This window comes from Elaeis guineensis, chromosome 3 (genome assembly GCF_000442705.2).
Source record: "Elaeis guineensis isolate ETL-2024a chromosome 3, EG11, whole genome shotgun sequence".
Lineage (NCBI taxonomy): Eukaryota > Viridiplantae > Streptophyta > Magnoliopsida > Arecales > Arecaceae > Elaeis > Elaeis guineensis.
Window position 1 is genome coordinate 110,072,581 of NC_025995.2, and position 18,389 is coordinate 110,090,969.

General features: G+C 49.5%; 1 long non-coding RNA gene across 1 annotated transcript; it reads right to left on the reverse strand.

The window, feature by feature from the left end:
• Positions 1–5,004: 5,004 nt before the first annotated feature.
• On the reverse strand, positions 5,005–7,826 carry LOC140856588 (uncharacterized). Its single transcript, XR_012139947.1, has 2 exons — positions 6,542–7,826; positions 5,005–6,190 (listed from the first exon to the last, which is right to left on the reverse strand). It is a non-coding gene; the product is annotated as an uncharacterized lncRNA (long non-coding RNA).
• Positions 7,827–18,389: the final 10,563 nt, after the last annotated feature.

Here is an 18,389-nt window from a genome sequence, read left to right on the forward strand (position 1 = left end):
GCTGCTCGATCCCATCTCCATCGTATGCTGTGCTCCTCCTGACCTGAGACCTGCTCGGGACATCGTCCTGCGGCAATAGGAATCTCACCTTGCGACGTCGCCTCTCGTCCTCCCGAGTCTCCTGTCTCGTGCTCGATCCACCTCTTAGAGCTCCACCTCGCTTTGGGCTCCACCTGGCTCCCGAAGCTCCACATTCACTGGGCTCCCCGCCAGGTAATAATGTCTTCTGCTCCCCTTCTTTCCCTCCAGTACAATCCTATTGCCACGTAGCACCCTCAGGATTCCACCACCAGCTACTGTCCTGTAGCCTCTCGAATCCAGTCTGCTAAGTGAGATAAGATTCCACCTGAAATCGAGTATGTATCGGACCTTCCCCAATCTCCTCACTGCACCGTCATGTGTCCTCCAGCTGACCGTCCCAATGTCTCTGATCGCACAGCTCGATCCATCCGACAGATATACAGTGCCCTCACTGTTCTCCAGAGAGTCAAACTGCTCCTCTCTGCAACATATATAATAGGGGCACGCAGAATCTAATATCCACTGCTGGAAAGAAGTAGATATCTCATCAGATATCTCCAGGACATCTCCATCTAAATCACTGCCGGCCGTCGCTACAGCAGCCACTGTCCGATTTTTCAGTTGAGGGTAATCTCTGGCTAGATACCCTAACTCCTCACACCGGTAACACCTGATTTTGCTCAAGTCCCTCCTGAACTTAGACCGTCCTCGTTGCGATCTCCTGTCGCTCCGTCTACCGCCTCCTGCTCCTCCAGAAGCCACCAAAGCTGAGCTATCGCCACCTGAGCTCGAAGCTGGGTTCTCCTTTCTGAGAACCTCGTTCTGGAGTATCGCCACGGTGACCTCGTCCATTTTGATAGTGCTCTTCCCCACTAGAAGAGCAGTCACCAAGAACTCGTACGAAGGGGGAAGCGATGTCAGAAAAACCAGCGCCCTGGTCTTCTCCTCAACGTTCTCGCCAATGCTGAGGAGGTCGGTGAGGATTTTCTGGAAGTGACTCAAATGCTCCTGCACGCTCTGTCCCTCAGTCATCCGTAGTTGGTAAAACTGCCTCCAGAGGAAAAGTATGTTGGTGAGAGACTTCGCCATATACAACTTCTCGAGCTTCGACCACAGCACCGTCGGGGAAGTCTCGCTCAGTACATGGATCATCATCTCATCCGTCAAGTACATGCGGATGGTACTCACCGCCTGTATCTGTAGCCGTTTCCAATCCCGCACCTCCATGGTGGTCTGTTTCTCATCGCATAAGAGAGCATCGATCAACCCCTGTTGGATGAGCACGTCCTTCATCCTTGCCTGCCACAAGGAGAAATTGCTCTTACCATCGAACTTGTTGATCTCCATCTTAATTGTTCCTGTCTTCTCCATCTTCAATTTTGCTCACCACCACTGCAATCTGCATTCTTGTACCGTCTTGCTCTAATACCACTTGTTGGGTGGATGTCTGGCCTGGACACTACCTTTCAAGACCTTTTCAGTACTACGCGATGCAGCAGGAAGAAAGAAGAAACAAAATAAAAAGAAAAAACAATCAAAATACGTGGATCAGCCACAAAAGGGCTCGCCTCCACGAGGCATACAAACTTCACTATGAAAAAAAAAAATTTACAAGAGGAGACCTCATCCTCAACTCTTGTATACCCAATTCTCTCTCACTAGAAGTTCCCCTCATAAAAGCTCTCTCTCTCTTGAAAGACCCCTTGAACCCCTGAAGTGCCTGGCGACTGCTGTCCAAGAGCCTCCTGCTCTTTCTCTTTCAACGCTTCCACCTCTCTCTTCTCTCGGATTCCGTACGGCTCGTACAGTGCGAAAAACCAAACCACTACCTCTGTTCTCTATGTACAGGACCTTTTATAGGCCTTAATCACGACTTAGACCATGATTAGGACTCCTTAATCAACCCAAATAACTTCTGGACCGTCGGATCAAGACCGGAAGCCATCCACACCGTTCGATCGCGCTCCGATCCATGAAATAGTACCGTAGATCGCATGGGAAATGCCCACGCGGTCCACAGGCCCAACCGTGGACCGCCCGGTCCATGGCGGACTGGTGTAAAGGGCCAGGCAGGCCGCCTGGGCCGCGCCTGCGCGCGGGCCCACGCAGGGCTGGGCCGCGCATCCCACGCGCCTGGGTCGTGCGTCCCGTGCACCGTCGCCTGCGGCCGCGCTGCTGCTGCCGCCGGCGGTCCTCCGCCACCTCGAGTCTTGTACCGACTTCAAAAGCTCGTATCTCTTCCATCCGAGCTCCGTTTCGGATGATCTTAGTCTCGTTTGACTCCGTTTTTCGCCGCGAACCTCGCTGTGGGCTCAATGTGGGCTGAATCTCGAGGCGTCAAATCCTAACAATGTATAACCAACCTCGTTAGTTAGAGTCTTCAGGTCAATATATAAGTGCCTGGCTTTGGTGGATATATATATATATATATATATATATATATATATATATATATATATATATATATATATATATATATATCTTGAATTATAAATTGGACAATAGCCTAGCAAGAACACCTGCATTTGAATCTTTTGAGGTGATATCAGAAATAACTTCTGAACCTTTTTGGAAGTGATTGCCTGATTGGTGGAGCTTCTATCATTATTTTAACCGAGAATAATTTCGGTCCGGTCTATGCCAAACAGTGGCTCGCTCAACAAAATTCAGCACCTTCAGAAAAAGGGACATGGAGCACCATTGCCAGTTCTACCTAGGCTGTAAGAGTCATCTAGCTTGACAATACCTCCAATCCAAAACTGAATTGTTGGATGGGAAAGAAGGATCTATATTTTGGGACCCATTTCACTACATAGCAGTTGGCAACATCTGTGAATCCCCTTTTTCCTTTTTCATTTTTTTCTTTGGGAAAACTGCCTAATTAAGCTATCTTTAGCTACTTTTATATATGCTTGATTTTATTTTATGTCTGAGTCTGTAGGCTCTCTTCAGAGAACTACAATGTAAAAATGATCAGTCATTCGAAAGTTAATTTCGTGGACAATAGCTTCCATGCACTTCGTGCATTGTTCCTCTTCGAGCTAACATTTTTTTAACTTCTTCTTACTGGGGAGTTTTTGAACTATGCCCCTGAAAAGTTAGATCCATACGTGACCCTTATCAGTCATTTGAAGTCAAACGGCACGATTCAAAAATCCTGTTACTGTCCTCAAACCCTCAATCATATGAGTTTAAAGTTATTCTCAAAAATCATGCGTACTCAGAGCCTTTTGCGCACTCATTTACGTGTGCAGTTGCATGTTTCACTCAAAATTAAGATTTTTTCCCGTAGAAACTTAAAATTACGGTTTGATATAGTAATTTACAATTTGATTGGAGGAGTTTAGTACCGCCATATAGAGGAAAAGGATATTATTAGTTTCATATTGATTGTGAGTCAAAAAAATTCGAATTACATAAAGATCATATTTTTTTATATGAAATATTTTTGAAAAATAAAATTATAATATTTATGAGAAAGAATGAATAATATCTTATGTATGGAATCATGAGTCCACCACCGCAACACCTAGGATCAAAAGCAGCTAACAGCCAAAACAACCGACCATCAATCCATTTGCTTGACTATCATTGGTTTCGGATATAATATTTATCACGTGGGGTGTTGCAACTCCGTATGTGAGCTCATAGGTCCATCTAGTCATCAGCGAAGTACGTAAGGACAATTCTTGAATCTTATGCATGTGCATGGATATTTTCATGTCCTTGCTGCCCTTCTCGATTCTACGCACCCAGATTTCGTATGCATTCAGAAGATAGCGACATATATGAAAATAGTTTTGGGGGCAACTTTTTCGCAGTGAGTCCAAGCTTCTTTGATTCTCTCAATCGAGTATGAGTTGCACAACCTTCATTTTGATGCCGAAACAAACATATACGCTCATTGACTGGTCCATATCAAGATAGGGAGATGACCGGTATTGGTTTAATAATCCTGAATCACACCTGAGTGGGATGAACTAGTAACTTAATTCACATTCACAATTACTGCAGCAAGATTCAGAACACATGTTGATGGGCTCCTATCACACCAAATCAAGTTTGGCATGACTTCAAGACAGTGTGAGCTTTGCTCCTTCCCTACCTCCTCAATTTTTTTGTCCATCTCGTTTTGCTTTGACATCATTCCCTCAGTGAGAATCTTTGAATTTAAAAGTTATTACCTTTCGGCCAGGTGAAGAACTTGTCAAGGATTAGAAATCTTGTGATAAAAATACTCTGAGTGGCTTTTGAATATCTCAACCTTGGTTCAGATCTTATGGTTGATTTTTACTGGGGTCAAATATTTTAATTAACTTCACAACAATATTATAGACTTCCCATACATCACAACTCTTTTGAGAATATCTAAAGGCAATTCTGGTAGCAAGAACAAGGTAGGAAAGACAATGTTTGGAAACTTCAATCTGGATTAATAATTGCACGGAAAAAATGCTGGTGCAATTACCAAACACCTCATGATAGAATCTTACTAAATCTTATGTTTGTAAGTTACAACAAATTATGCCACAGTTTCCCTTCATAAGAAGAGCTCTACTCGTTTCACTTTCCAGTATTGCTTTAAAATGTTCAACATCGGCATCTTTTTGTAAAGCTTGGAAAAAATGGCATTAAATACAACAAACATGCATGATAGAGCTTATATAAGGTTATCTCATATTTTAGTTTGTTAAAACTTTGAAAAGCCATACAACTAGCCAGGAAATGTAATGGCATTTTAAGTTACTAGTGATGTAAAATGAACACCTGGTGCCCCTTAAAAAGGTGAACGAACGCATCGTTATTCACTTTTGTATGTGTGTTTGGTATAATGGATGTATATTCATGAATCCACTTGGCATATTATAACTACAGGCAAGATTGTGTATACAATGCACAGAATTTGTAATAGCCAATCTTCCCACAAACACCTGATTCAAATGATGTTTCCTTCATTTACATCATTATAAATAAACATAAAAATTAAATAATTGGAGGATTTACCTTAATATAAAGGTTTTAAATGATGACTGTACAAAAGTTGTCACGGTCCTCTCCAGTTCAAATAAATGATGACCGTACCATACAGTATCGATCCCATGCCTCAGGAGTAGGGCAGATCAGAGCAAAACCTGCTTGAGTCTCCCATTACAGAGCCATAACCTTTTTTAAAATTAAGCCATCAAACATGGAGTTTGGTCTCTTCCAACCACCAACGCCACAATAGCCACGAGATGTTAGATGTAAGTCTTTTCCACTAGCACCAAGAACCACCCAATTTTCAGTTCAACCACATTTCACAGAAAAGAAAAGAAAAGAAATATCAATTCGACTGCACAAAACTTTCTCTTACTTTTCTTTCCCCCACTCTTTTCTTTCAGAAACATTCTTCAATATACTATTGCCTTAAGGAGCCTTCAGGCTCAGATGATGCAGCTATGGACAAAATACTGTTTATTCCCCAAAGAAATGGCACAAAATCCAGCCCTCATAAATTTCCAACCCAATAATATAGTATTGGAGAGAGAGAGAGAGAGAGAGAGAAGGGTTTGAGAAGGAGCATAAAAGGGTCGGACATGGCAACGTGCAGCGCACGGCGTCGATCGAATATGTGCCGAATCGCACATGCGCAAGATGGGAAGGGAGAGTAGATACGAGTCGGGCACCGCCCAACCCGAAATCCTGGCCGTTACGTCGCCAATCTCGTGAGTTCTCTCGAGGCCGGCCCTCTCCCTCCATCATGTGTGGCGCTGCCGATGGAACAGGATAGGAAAGCCTCGAATGGACTGCCTCGTTTATGAGGACAGCTTTTCCGTTCCCAGTCTTCTCAACCCATCTCATATATTCCATCCACTTCTCTCTTTCTAATCACATCTCTGCGTTGTTTTCAGTCTCTTCGGCTGAAAAGAAAGGAATATCTGAAAACAGATAATAGATGCATAATAATAGAACAAAACAGAAGTTGGTTAGCATAAGCATGAATGAGGTGGATATATATGTGTATGCATATATATGTATATTATAGAATGCTCCTCCTTCAGATTTCCAAATTTATTTTTCTATATACTTGTGTCTCTTTCCAGCTTTCTTTCTTTCCCTGGTGAGCGGCTGTAATGGAAGAGATTTTTGAGTATTGAGATCATTTGGCGGTTCTCTACTTCTTTTTCACCTTGAAAGAGAGAGAGATTTAGATCAGAAGTCTGTAAAATTAACAAAAAAAAAAAAATGAAAAGTTTGGAGCAGAAGCAGTCAAGTTTCAGGCATATGAACATCATATATAGTGATCTTTGTGAAACACCAACATACTGTTTTGAGGAGCGATCCAGCATGTTAACATCTTGTAAAATTTTTTGTTTATCAAGAAGCCAAGAAACAGCTTTCAAAATTATATTTTACTATTACATAGAGGTCTCCATATCTATATGTAATATCTGCTGATTTTCAAAAGGAGGGGAAGAGAGAGAGAGAGAGAGAGAGAGAGGACTCTATCTACAGGAGTAGTGCAAGTGTTTTAAGCTACCTGAGCATTGCAAAAGACAAATAGGTGTAGGTATGAAGAAGATCCCCGAAAGTTCTCCAACTCTTACCCCTTGATCTCTCTGTGTGTGTTCGAGGGTATGTTTCTGTGCCCCTTCTATTTGTATGCCTGTGCACAGAGAGAGAGAGAGAGAGAGAGAGAGAGAGAGAGGCGAAGAGACACATGGCAAGATTTTGCTTAAGACCTCGCAGCCTGGCCATAACCAGCGCATCGACGACCTGACCTATCGCTCCTTCTTTCTTGCTCACGGATCAAGTCCCTCCTTCCGCCTCTCTTCTTCGAGGTTAATGATGGCTTGATGGATAGGTGAGGACAGCGATGCGGTGTCATATGGAAGCGTTGCGCGGTCTTGAGCAAAACCATCTTACCACTACCATGTTTCTCTCTCACCCACGGCCACTCCATCGATTCTTTGCCCCTTTCTCTCTCAGACACCTACAGACTTTCCTTTTTCCATTTTTTTTTTTTTTTTTTTGTTTTTTGTTTTAACAAAAACCACACGGAGTCATGGTAGCACTCATGAAATATCAACCAGCTAGCCTGCAAAAAGAATTACAAAAAGGACAAAGAAGCTAGATCACAGCACGGAGAAACTAAGAAAAAGAAGAGAGGACATACAAAATATATTTTTTTGAGTAAAGGTTAAAGGCCGGAGGAGGAAAATAATGTACCAGAAGCAATTTACTTGGGTGCCGAAGGGACGCTGCAAAGGTTTGTATTTATAGCACCCGAGAAGCAGAGAAGAGGAAAGGGGTCCCCTTCTAGGGTCCGCTGTTCTGTACTAAACAGCCAGGACCGCTCCTTTCCAATCTAGCTATCATTCACTTGGATGGGACGGAAGAGGGTAGCAAATTGCTCGTCTCATCTGATATTAAAAAAAAAAAAAATTGTGACACTCCCTAGCTGCTTGGTGTCATGTTCAGTACTTGTCTAGCCAAATGCTCGGTTTGGGTATCATTTCAGAGCGTAGGAGGTCATGTTTTGATTCAACATCGAGTCTCTGTACTTGAATGCATCCCGTAAAACATTTTCACTGCCTCGTTAAGCCGTGCAATTTGCCTGGCTAGTCCAAGACGAGCAATATAAGGCAGCTATCAACTACTAGGCAGTACAAGTCCATGTCTCTATGAAGACGACTTCTCTGCAAGCACACGGCCCCGATTGTATTCAGAAAACATGTGTGTCGCACCATGCCAGTCCAAGCTTATTAATATGAGTAAAATATGATCTATCAAGTCGTATGAGTCGATTTTTTTGACGAAGAGTAGTTCCCTATTGTCGGCGAATGCGCAAGGAAGGAAGATGGTGGATAAAGATGGATAAATTAAGAATTATATTAATGATGTCTGATGATTAAGTCTTCTTGGTTTTGAAGCAGGATTTTTTGATCCTCAATAATAAACAGTGGAGATTCGCACCCATGACTTCCACGTACCTCAAACTCTACTACGAAATAAACTTGCTAGTTGATTCCAAAAAAAGTTAAGTTGATTGAAACTATCTAGGTTAATAATATATATATCAGGCTTAATAGAAGCAAGCAGGTAAAAACTTTAGTTAAGAATTTTCTAAGTTAGAAGCAACCAGTGTTCCTTCAACGAGTAGATATGTTGGTGAACGAGTCGTCTCGTGACGACCATGCTTTGGCACATGTAATGCCCACGTGTTACCACGAATCCAGCGGCAAAGCTTAAGGTGAAAGGCTGCACACACGCTTGGCCTCCTTGTTCTAAAGACAGGCATCGCACGTGCCAAGTACTAGCCGCGGTCGTAAGGGGGAGGTGCATCCGGATCCGGGTCGTTATCAGCATCGCTTTGCGATTTTTGTCCATTTCTGAAGTCCTTTTTAAAAACAGCAGTCACGTGTCCCTCCAACCAATAAACGATACGGTGTACCCTCCAAGAAAAGGGTCGTCAACAGTCCCAAGCGGCCAGGTTGGAGATCATAAAGCTGCTTCTTTCGTCCCTATGCACGATGAGTTTAGAAGCAAATGCCATACGGAGGTACAGCTGCCGGACTCGACGACTCTGTGAAGAACGCCAAAGGGATGGGCCAGGAGGGCATCCTATAAGCAGCTTGTCCTGGAGGACCGTTGGACGGGGGGGGATTAGTATCCCCTGAAAAGAGTGTAGGGGTTTAATGGCAGGAGGAGGGTGGCAGGGCCGTGTCATTTTTGTGCTGCATTTTGAGGGGTGCACATGTTTAAAGGGAAAAGCGGGTCTGCAGGCCTACTTAAAGAAATATAGCTTTTATGAGAATCCCAAATCACGGATTCATGCAAAAAGTCTTGCTTTTGCGATGGAAAGCACTTGGTTGGGTCCATCATTGCTTTGAATTTTCATCTTCTTGGAGCTCTTTAAAGGGATTGTTAGGTAGAGGAACCTCATGGGCATACTTGATGACAAAAATTAGGACTTTGGGTGCAAATTTCTTAATAGACCATAGGTTCAAGTGCACTCTACTTTACAATATGTCATCCTCAAAGTGCTAAATGTCAAGGGATCATGCTCTCATTGCGCGTGGCAATATACAAAGGGTTACTCTAAGTTGATCTCCAAGCAGTAATTTTCTTTTCGAATAAATATGTATATAGTTTGGACCTAAATCTAAAAATAAAATTCACCAAATAATTAGTGAAATAATCGAAAGTATTTGCTACTTCATTATTAAAATGTTATACGATGCTTATATCACATAGGTAATGACCGTCAAGTTGCTTGATTATTGTACATATGTTAATGAGTAAATAAAAAATTATGGCACATACATATATACGTGCCGATGTACATACCTGCATCCATCCCTTTTTTTTTTTATTTTATTTTGATGAACATATATACATATATATATATATTTTTTTAATACTCTCTTTTATATCTCGTCTCTCCCTGTTCTGTTCCCTTGCAAATATGACAGAGCAGGCTTTCTGTTGTATTTCAGGTTGCTAAACATACACCAACATCAGTTTTTGAGACTATCAATGACAAATGCAAGATACATTCTTATAAATAAATAATTATATTACCATAATCACTAATTAGCTAGGCTAGCTCCAATCAATCCAAATTCTGTGCCAGCTAAGAGCTGCTCTCAATGCAGGATGGGAGCACGGAGTCACAGCTGAAGTGAGAGGCATTAATTCGTCGGCAAAGTTTGAAAGCATTGTGTTCACCCAAACGGATGGGTCGAAACGGCATACTATAGATAGTCTCTGCCGGGACCGTTTGAAACCTTGGGTGGCGTTAATATTCCCTTTGATCTTGGAGCGGAGTAGATTTGCGCGCAGGAGGCGTTGGCCTCGTCCCTTTTGATATGCAAATTAGGGGGTCAACATGTGAAAAGGATAAAGCTGGCTTGCAGAGCCTCTTAAAGAAAGCTGCCCCTCCCCAAGCACTGAATTCATACAAAAAGAAACTGTCATTTCTGTGATGGGCAATGATATTTTCAGACCAATAATTTATTCTGCCAGAGCGACTAAACGACACCATATTTACTTCGCCACAAAAAAGAGAGGACATCTTATTCATGCTAGCAGTTTTACTCTTTCAAAATGAAAAGAGATTAAGATAATCTTTTTTAACCTTATAACTGCCTAAATTTTGTTTTATAAAATCATCATTTGGTGTTGGACTTTTGATTGGGTAGTTGGGAACCCCATTATTTCTAAAGTTATATCTTGCGGGCGTTGGATGTCAACTTTAGATCCACTGGAAATGATTTCCATCAGAAAAATTATATTCTGCTTCAATCAGATCATTTTACTCTTGTAGGTTCTATTTATCAAGCATCCATCTTAATAATTGGTCCGTACATGGTGTAAGATATAATTTATCTTTCGAGGACTTGAGAGTAATTTTTCATAGACTTTTATGCTCTAGGGCTTTCAGCAGCAATGGTGAGTAGATACACTCAATTCCTTAATGTAACTATTATTATTGCCACCCGACAACAACCCCAAGTGGGGTCCATCGTCTCGTGGACGCCACATCAATGCTGGTAAGTTACTAGGAACCGAGTGGATGGTGAAGTGTCGAGCCAAAGCATTCATATTTGACCATCCAATTTTGGGACCGGTCACTTGATTTGCATGCTACATGGACATTATTTGTCACCATAGGATGACCGCATATTTCTTGATTTCAAACCTTTTGCAATCTATTATCAACTATTTTTTCTATAGTATTTACTATTATCCAGTGATGTTTAATCGAAAAAAATTAAAAATTAAAAATAAAAAAAAATATATTTTTTATTTCAACCGTTTGATTGAGAAGAGTTTTGTTGGTGCAGAAATCCGCCTGCGCCGGAGAAGCTGGAGTTGAGGAAGCCGCGGTCGCCGCCGGGACCTGCAAGGGAAGTCTAAACCGAAGGTGGGGTTGCTCCGGCAAGACCCTCCGACGCTCAAGTCAGTTCTCTGCCTCAACAAGAATGGAATGCTCGAACGGAGAATTTAGCAGAGTTTTGAGATAAGGCAAAAGAGGGCTTGAGGAATAACGTATCTGAGTCCCCCCTTTTATAGGCGGGGGAGGCAACGGACTGATGGCGACGTATGTAACTGCCTGGTAGTGGGCCGCCCATAGTCAGGGGAATTGATTGCGAAAGATAATGGAGCAGACACGTGGGTATCACCTCGACTTGCCACGTGGAATCCGTTATGAGGAGTGGGGCAGCGTCCATCGTCAGGAGAATCGCATGGTATCCGTCGCAGGAGGTGGAGCAGGTTCGTGGCCGTTACTGTGGCCTGCCAGGGGGATAATGGAGCTGTGCGGAGTCCGCCACAGGAAGTGGAGCAGGGCGGCTATGGCTGCTGCGGCTTGTCAGGGAATGATGATACTGCGTGGAGTCCGCCACAGGGGGTGGAGCAGGGTCGCGGCCGTTTTAAGGGCCTGTCAGGGGGCGTGGATCTGTCGATTGAAGCTCGGCAATGGTCGGAGCCGTCGTGAGCGGAGCCCGGCTCCCGTAGGAGTCCGGGCGGAGCTATTCTGATGTTGGCGGCGGAGTCCGGCTCCCGTAGGAGTCCGGGCGGAGCTGCGCTGCGAACAAAGTCAAGGGTGAAGTCCGGCTCTGATAGGAGTCCGGATTGAGCTTACCAGCGATTAATATTGAGAGCGGAACCCGGCTCCCGTAGGAGTCCGGGCGGAGCAGCGCTTGCTGACGGCGGTGGAGTCCGGCTCCCGTAGGAGCCCGGGCGGAGCTGCACTTGCTGATGGCGGTGGAGCCCGGCTCCCGTAGGAGTCCGGGCGGAGCTGTGCTGATGTCGGCGGCGGAGTCCGGCTCCCGTAGGAGTCCGGGCGGAGCTGCGCTGCAAACAAAGTCAAGGGTGAAATCCGGCTCTGATAGGAGTCCGGATTGAGCTTACCAGCAATTAATATTGAGAGCGGAGTCCGGCTCCCGTAGGAGTCCGGGCGGAGCAGCGCTTGCTGACGGCGGTGGAGCCCGGCTCCCGTAGGAGTCCGGGCGGAGCTGTACTTGCTGATGGCGGTGGAGCCCGGCTCCCATAGGAGTCAGGGCGGAGCTGTGCTGATGTCGGCGGCGGAGTCCGGCTCCCGTAGGAGTCCGGGCGGAGCTGTACTTGCTGATGGCGGTGGAGCCCGGCTCCCGTAGGAGTCCGGGCGGAGCTGTGCTGATGTCGGCGGCGGAGTCCGGCTCCCGTAGGAGTCCGGGCGGAGCTGCGCTGCAAACAAAGTCAAGGGTGAAGTCCGGCTCTGATAGGAGTCCGGATTGAGCTTACCAGCGATTAATATTGAGAGCGGAGCCCGCTCCCGTAGGAGTCCGGGTGGAGCAGCGCTTGCTGACGGCGGTGGAGCCCGGCTCCCATAGGAGTCCGGGCGGAGCTGCACTTGCTGATGGCGGTTCCGCCGTGGGTTCCGGCTGTGGGTATTTTATACCCAATACCAGTCCCCCTACATCCGAGTTTTGAATTTCAAACGAAGGAAATACACAGAAGTACAGCCGGAACCGTCCCTTCGAATCCCGCACCCTGCCGCTCCCAGATATTTTGGCATTAAATGAGCGCATGCCGGAGTCTTTTCGAATTGAGGCGGTACGAGGGGACGCTTCGAAGACCCCGCAGGTACGCTGGCCTAGGTACGGCGCAATTGTGGCCCTGCGAACCGCCAGCCGCCTTCAGCCGTCCGCCACGGGGAGTGGGACACGTGCCGGATGCGGACTGGCCTGGGGGGATTCGAGATCATTATGGCGCCGGATCCCAGGGTCTATTTAAACCCGTCCTCTCCTCTTCAGGCGCCCCACTCCGCTTCTGATTTCTTGCTGGCGTCTGTCATCTCCCTGAGAGTCTGCTCTAGCGAATGCCCTCTCGAGCCGTAGGCGCCTTCCGCTTCTCGCTCCCCAGGCCCTCAGAGCAAGATAGGTTAGTGCCCACCTTCTTCTTCTTACCGCTTAGGGTTTTCTCCTCCTTACACTTCTTTTGTGTCCTCTCCTGAGTTGACTTCCGGTGTCCCCCTCCTTTCTCGGCTTGCTTTTCTAGGGCTCTTTAGGTTCTCTCCCAAAGAAAAATGTCTTCCGATTCTTCTGCCCCCGTAAGTTCTGGGAGTTCTTCGGCTTCGAACCCCCAGGCCCCTGTCTCTGCGGACGAACCCGCGCTTGGGACAGGGTCTCGCTGAAGCACTCCCCTTGCCCCTGGGGGTCCCGCTGAAGTCCACTATCCGACGGTTGAAAAAGGAGGTCCTCCACTTGACGAGGAAGCTGAAGAAGTCGGAAGGCGAGCTCCGTCAGACGAAAAAATGCTACTCCGAGGCCGCTGCCGAGGCCGCCCACTTCAGGAGTATCCAAGTGAAGGCGATCATGGACTACAGTCGGAGGAAGGCGAGCTTCACAAAAGAGCTTGAGGAATGTAAGAAGAGCGCCAGTGACCGAACTTGGGCTCAAGAAGCCAGGATCAGCGCCCTTAAGATGGAGCTTTCAGCTGCGCAGAGGAGGATTGGCCAGCTGGAAGGAAACTCATCCCGGACCCTAGTGCGGGCTGACGATGCCCAAAAATGGTCGCAGAGGGTCTCCGACCTCCAGAAGCAGCTTCAAGACGCCGAAATGAGCCACGACGTGCAGCGGGCTAGCTGGCGCCGACAGGTAGAGGAGCACAAGGGGAGATTCCGTCGAGCAGCGGACGAGGTAGTCTGTCTTCAGAAGCAGCTGGTTACCAGGGCGCAGCTTACAAACGCCCAAGACACCGAAGAGCTTCGAGCCTTGAGAGGCACCGTCGAGGGGATCTCTGTCTCACTTGGGGAGAAGACGGCCGAGCTTCAACAAGTAAAAATTCAACTGGGACTTGAACGGAGGGCCGTCGCGGACGCAGAGGCGGAGTCCGAAGTTTTGCGGAAGTGGCATCGGGAAGCGGAGGCTGAGAGTCGGCGACTTCGTCAGGCGCTCCAGGATATGCTGCAAAAGAAGGAAGAACTAGAGAAAATGGTGGAGACCCTGAGGCAGTCCTGGTCGGGGGATGGAGGTGATCACCCTATGTTAGAGGGAGCAGGACCTCCTTAGAGTTCTTTAGTAGTCACCCCCTTTTTGTAGCTGCCCCCCCCCCTTTTCTTTTCTTGTCGTTTTGTCCCTCTTTTTCTGGCCGTCCTGGCCCTGTAGCACATATATCGGAAATGAGAAAAAGACATTTTGTGTTACCTTGTCCGCGCGTAGCACTAATATTGTCGTTCGTTGACCCTTTCTCGTTGTTTGGCCTGTTTGGCTTAGAGGTCGCCGTGGGAAAGGGCTCTTCCCTTCCATCCGATCTCGTCATGTGGCCGAGCCTCGCCACCGTTTTTAACCCTTGCTGGCGAAGTGGCGGATGGAGCCCGACTTTCTTAGGAGCCCGGGCGAAGTCTTTCTTGGGGGCGGAACCCGGCTCCCGTAGGAGTCCGGGTGAAGCTTTACCTGGCGGCGGAACCCGGCTCCCGTAGGAGTCCGGGTGAAGCTTTACCTTGGCGGCCGAACCCGGCTCCCGTAGGAGTCTGGGTGAAGCTTTACCTGGCGGCGGAACCCGGCTCCCGTAGGAGTCCGGGTGAAGCCTACCTTTGCGGCGGAACCCGGCTCCCGTAGGAGTCCGGGTGAAGCTTTACCTGGCGGCGGAATCCGGCTCCCGTAGGAGTCCGGGTGAAGCTTTACCTTGGCGGCGGAACCCGGCTCCCGTAGGAGTCCGGGTGAAGCTTTACCTTGACGGCGGAACCCGGCTCCCGTAGGAGTCCGGGTGAAGCTTTACCTTGGCGGCGGAACCCGGCTCCCGTAGGAGTCCGGGTGAAGCCTACCTTTGCGGCGGAACCCGGCTCCCGTAGGAGTCCGGGTGAAGCTTTACCTGGCGGCGGAACCCGGCTCCCGTAGGAGTCCGGGTGAAGCTTTACCTTGGCGGCGGAACCCGGCTCCCGTAGGAGTCCGGGTGAAGCCTACCTTTGCGGCGGAATCCGGCTCCCGTAGGAGTCCGGGTGAAGCTTTACCTGGCGGTGGAACCCGGCTCCCGTAGGAGTCCGGGTGAAGCTTTACCTTGGCGGCGGAACCCGGCTCCCGTAGGAGTCCGGGTGAAGCTTTACCTTGGCGGCGGAACCCGGCTCCCGTAGGAGTCCGGGTGAAGCCTACCTTTGCGGCGGAACCCGGCTCCCGTAGGAGTCCGGGTGAAGCTTTACCTGGCGGCGGAACCCGGCTCCCGTAGGAGTCCGGGTGAAGCTTTACCTTGGCGGCGGAACCCGGCTCCCGTAAGAGTCCGGGTGAAGCTTTACCTTGGCGGCAGAACCCGGCTCCCGTAGGAGTCCGGGTGAAGCTTTACCTAGCGGCGGAACCTGGCTCCCGTAGGAGTCCGGGTGAAGCCTACCTTTGCGGCGGAACCCGACTCCCGTAGGAGTCCGGGTCTTCCATTTTGCTTGAGCCGGTGGCGAGGTTCTCGTCATCAGCCTGGCTTGTGGGGGCGCGTTAGGGCGCTGTAAGGCCTCTCCCCCCTCCGGTCTAAAAGAACCGGGCCTTCAACTTTGCTCATGTCAGGACGAGGTTCTCCTCCTGTTCCTGACATGGCCATGGGGGCACATTAGGGCGTTGCAAGGCCTCTCCCCCCATCCGGTCTAAAAGAACCGGGCCTTCGACTTTGCTCAAGTTAGGGCGAGGTTTTCCTCCTGTCCCTAACAGGGCTGTGGGGGCACATTAGGGCGTTGTAAGGCCTCTCCCCCCATCCGATCTAAAAGAACCGGGCCTTTGACTTTGCTCAAGTTAGGGCGAGGTTTTCCTCCTGTCCCTAACAGGGCTGTGGGGGCACATTAGGGCGTTGTAAGGCCTCTCCCCCCATCCGGTCTAAAAGAACCGGGCCTTTGACTTTGCTCATGTCAGGACGAGGTTCTCCTCCTGTTCCTGACACGGCCGTTGTTTTTGGAGAGGTCATATCCAGTCATAATACATCCGCGTTAAGCAGGAGGAGTGCGTTAGCTAGAAAGAAAAGTAGATTCAAAACGAAACAGTAGGCAATACATTTACAGTTCTCCCGCTCCTCCTCGAGGCCCTCCGGCGATGGAGTCGATGGTCCCGATAGGAGGCCGGTCCCCGAGTTGCTCCTCCCTCTTCTGCGGTTCGGGCGGTGGGAGGGCTCTTGGCCGGTCTCCTCTAGCCTTAGGCCTGCGGCGGATGAATCTGTCGAGCCGACCTCGCCGGATGAGCTCCTCGATCTCGTCCTGGAGCTGGATGCACACTTCGGTGTCGTGGCCGTGGTCGCGGTGGTAGAGGCAGAACTTGTTGGGGTTGCGCTTCCCGGAGTGCGTGCGCATCCTCTCCGGCCTAGGGATCAGCTCCCTGACCTCCATCAGTACTTGGGCCTTCGAGGCGTTGAGGGGGGCGTAGCTGCGGAACTTCCCTGGCGGGGAACCCCGTCGAAACCTGTTGTCCGGGCTTCTCTGCCTGCGTGCCCGGGATGGAGTATGGGCGCGCTTGTGCCCAAGAGGGGATCGGGAGCGAGGCCGGGCTTCCCTTGGCCTCTTCTCAACTGCGGGCCTGCCAGAATCTCCCACCTGGCGCTCCCTTGCAGTCTCTTCATCCTTCATTTTGAAGGCCTCTTCCGCTCGGGCGTATCCTTCAGCCCGAGCCAGCAGATCAGCGAAATCCCTGGGGTACTTCTTCTCCAGGGAGTACAAGAGATCATTCTTCTGAAGGCCACCTTTCAGGGCGGCCATGGCCACTGACTGGTCCAAGTTCCGGACCTCCAGCGCCGCGATGTTGAAGCGGTTGATGTAGGCCCGTATGGACTCCCCTTCCCTCTGCTTGATGTTGATGAGGGATTCCGAACCTTTCCGGGGACGTCGGCTGCTGACAAAATGGGCCACGAATTGGTGGCTCATTTGGTCGAAGGAGAAGATGGTACCCGACTTCAGTGCCGAGTACCAGTTTCTTGCTGCTCCCTTCAAAGTAGACGGGAAAGCCCGGCACAAGATGGCGTCGGGGGCACCATGAAGCAGCATCATCGTTCGGAAGGCCTCCAGGTGGTCCACCAGGTCCGACGTCCCGTCGTAGCTTTCGAACTGGGGGAGCTTGAAATTCGGCGGGATCGGTTCCTGCATAATCATTTGGGAGAAGGGAGGGTCAGTGCAGATATCCTCACCGTAAGCGGGAGGCGCATGGCGGAGTTCTTCGATCCGTCGGTTCATCTCCTGGAGCCTCCGGTCCAGGAAATCCTCTCGACTTCGAGTCTCGAGGGTCTTTTGGTAGAACGGGGGTAGGGATCTCCCAGGGGTGGAGTCGTGGTCCGATTGAGGGCTCTCCACCCTTGGATTCGCCTTTTCGGGAAGGACGGGGCGGCTAGCCCAGGTGGCCTGCCCCACCGCCGGGTTCTGGCCTTCCGGAGATGCCCCTCCCGGATGCGCTGATGCCTGCGGCGGCTGCTGCTGCATCGCTTGCACGGCCTCGACGAGGCCCTTGACCTGCTGCGCCAGCAAGTCAAACTGCTCCGCGCCGACCGCCGTCGTCGGAGGGGGAGGAGGAGCTGGCTGAGAAACGGGAGGGGAGGCCGGAGCCTGAGATCTGGCCGCGGAGGCCGTGGACCGTCGGGTGGACGCCCTGCGCGGAGGCATCGGGTGTCGATCTCGCGGGGGAGGATTAGGGGTAGATGACGGAGAGATGGCCGGAGGTGGCTCCGTTGAGCGCTCCTTCAAGAACAAGGGTGCCGGAGGTGGCTCCGTTGAGCGCTCCTTCAAGAACAAGGGTGCTGCGAAGATTCGCGGGCCCTTCCTCTAGCGCCAATCCTGTTGGTGCAGAAATCCACCTGCGTCGGAGAAGCTGGAGTTGAGGAAGCCGCGGTCGCCGCCGGGACCTGCAAGGGAAGTCTAAACCGGAGGTGGGGTTGCTCCGGCAAGACCCTCCGACGCTCAAGTCAGTTCTCTGCCTCAACAAGAATGGAGTGCTCGAACGGAGAATTTAGCAGAGTTTTGAGATAAGGCAAAAGAGGGCTTGAGGAATAACGTATCTGAGTCCCCCCTTTTATAGGCGGGGGAGGCAACGGACTGATGGCGACGTATGTAACTGCCTGGTAGTGGGCCGCCCATGGTCAGGGGAATTGATTGCGAAAGATAATGGAGCAGACACGTGGGTATCACCTCGACTTGCCACGTGGAATCCGTTATGAGGAGTGGGGCAGCGTCCATCGTCAGGAGAATCGCATGGTATCCGTCGCAGGAGGTGGAGCAGGTTCGTGGCCGTTACTGTGGCCTGCCACGGGGATAATGGAGCTGTGCGGAGTCCGCCACAGGAAGTGGAGCAGGGCGGCTATGGCTGCTGCGGCTTGTCAGGGAATGATGATACTGCGTGGAGTCCGCCACAGGGGGTGGAGCAGGGTCGCGGCCGTTTTGAGGGCCTGTC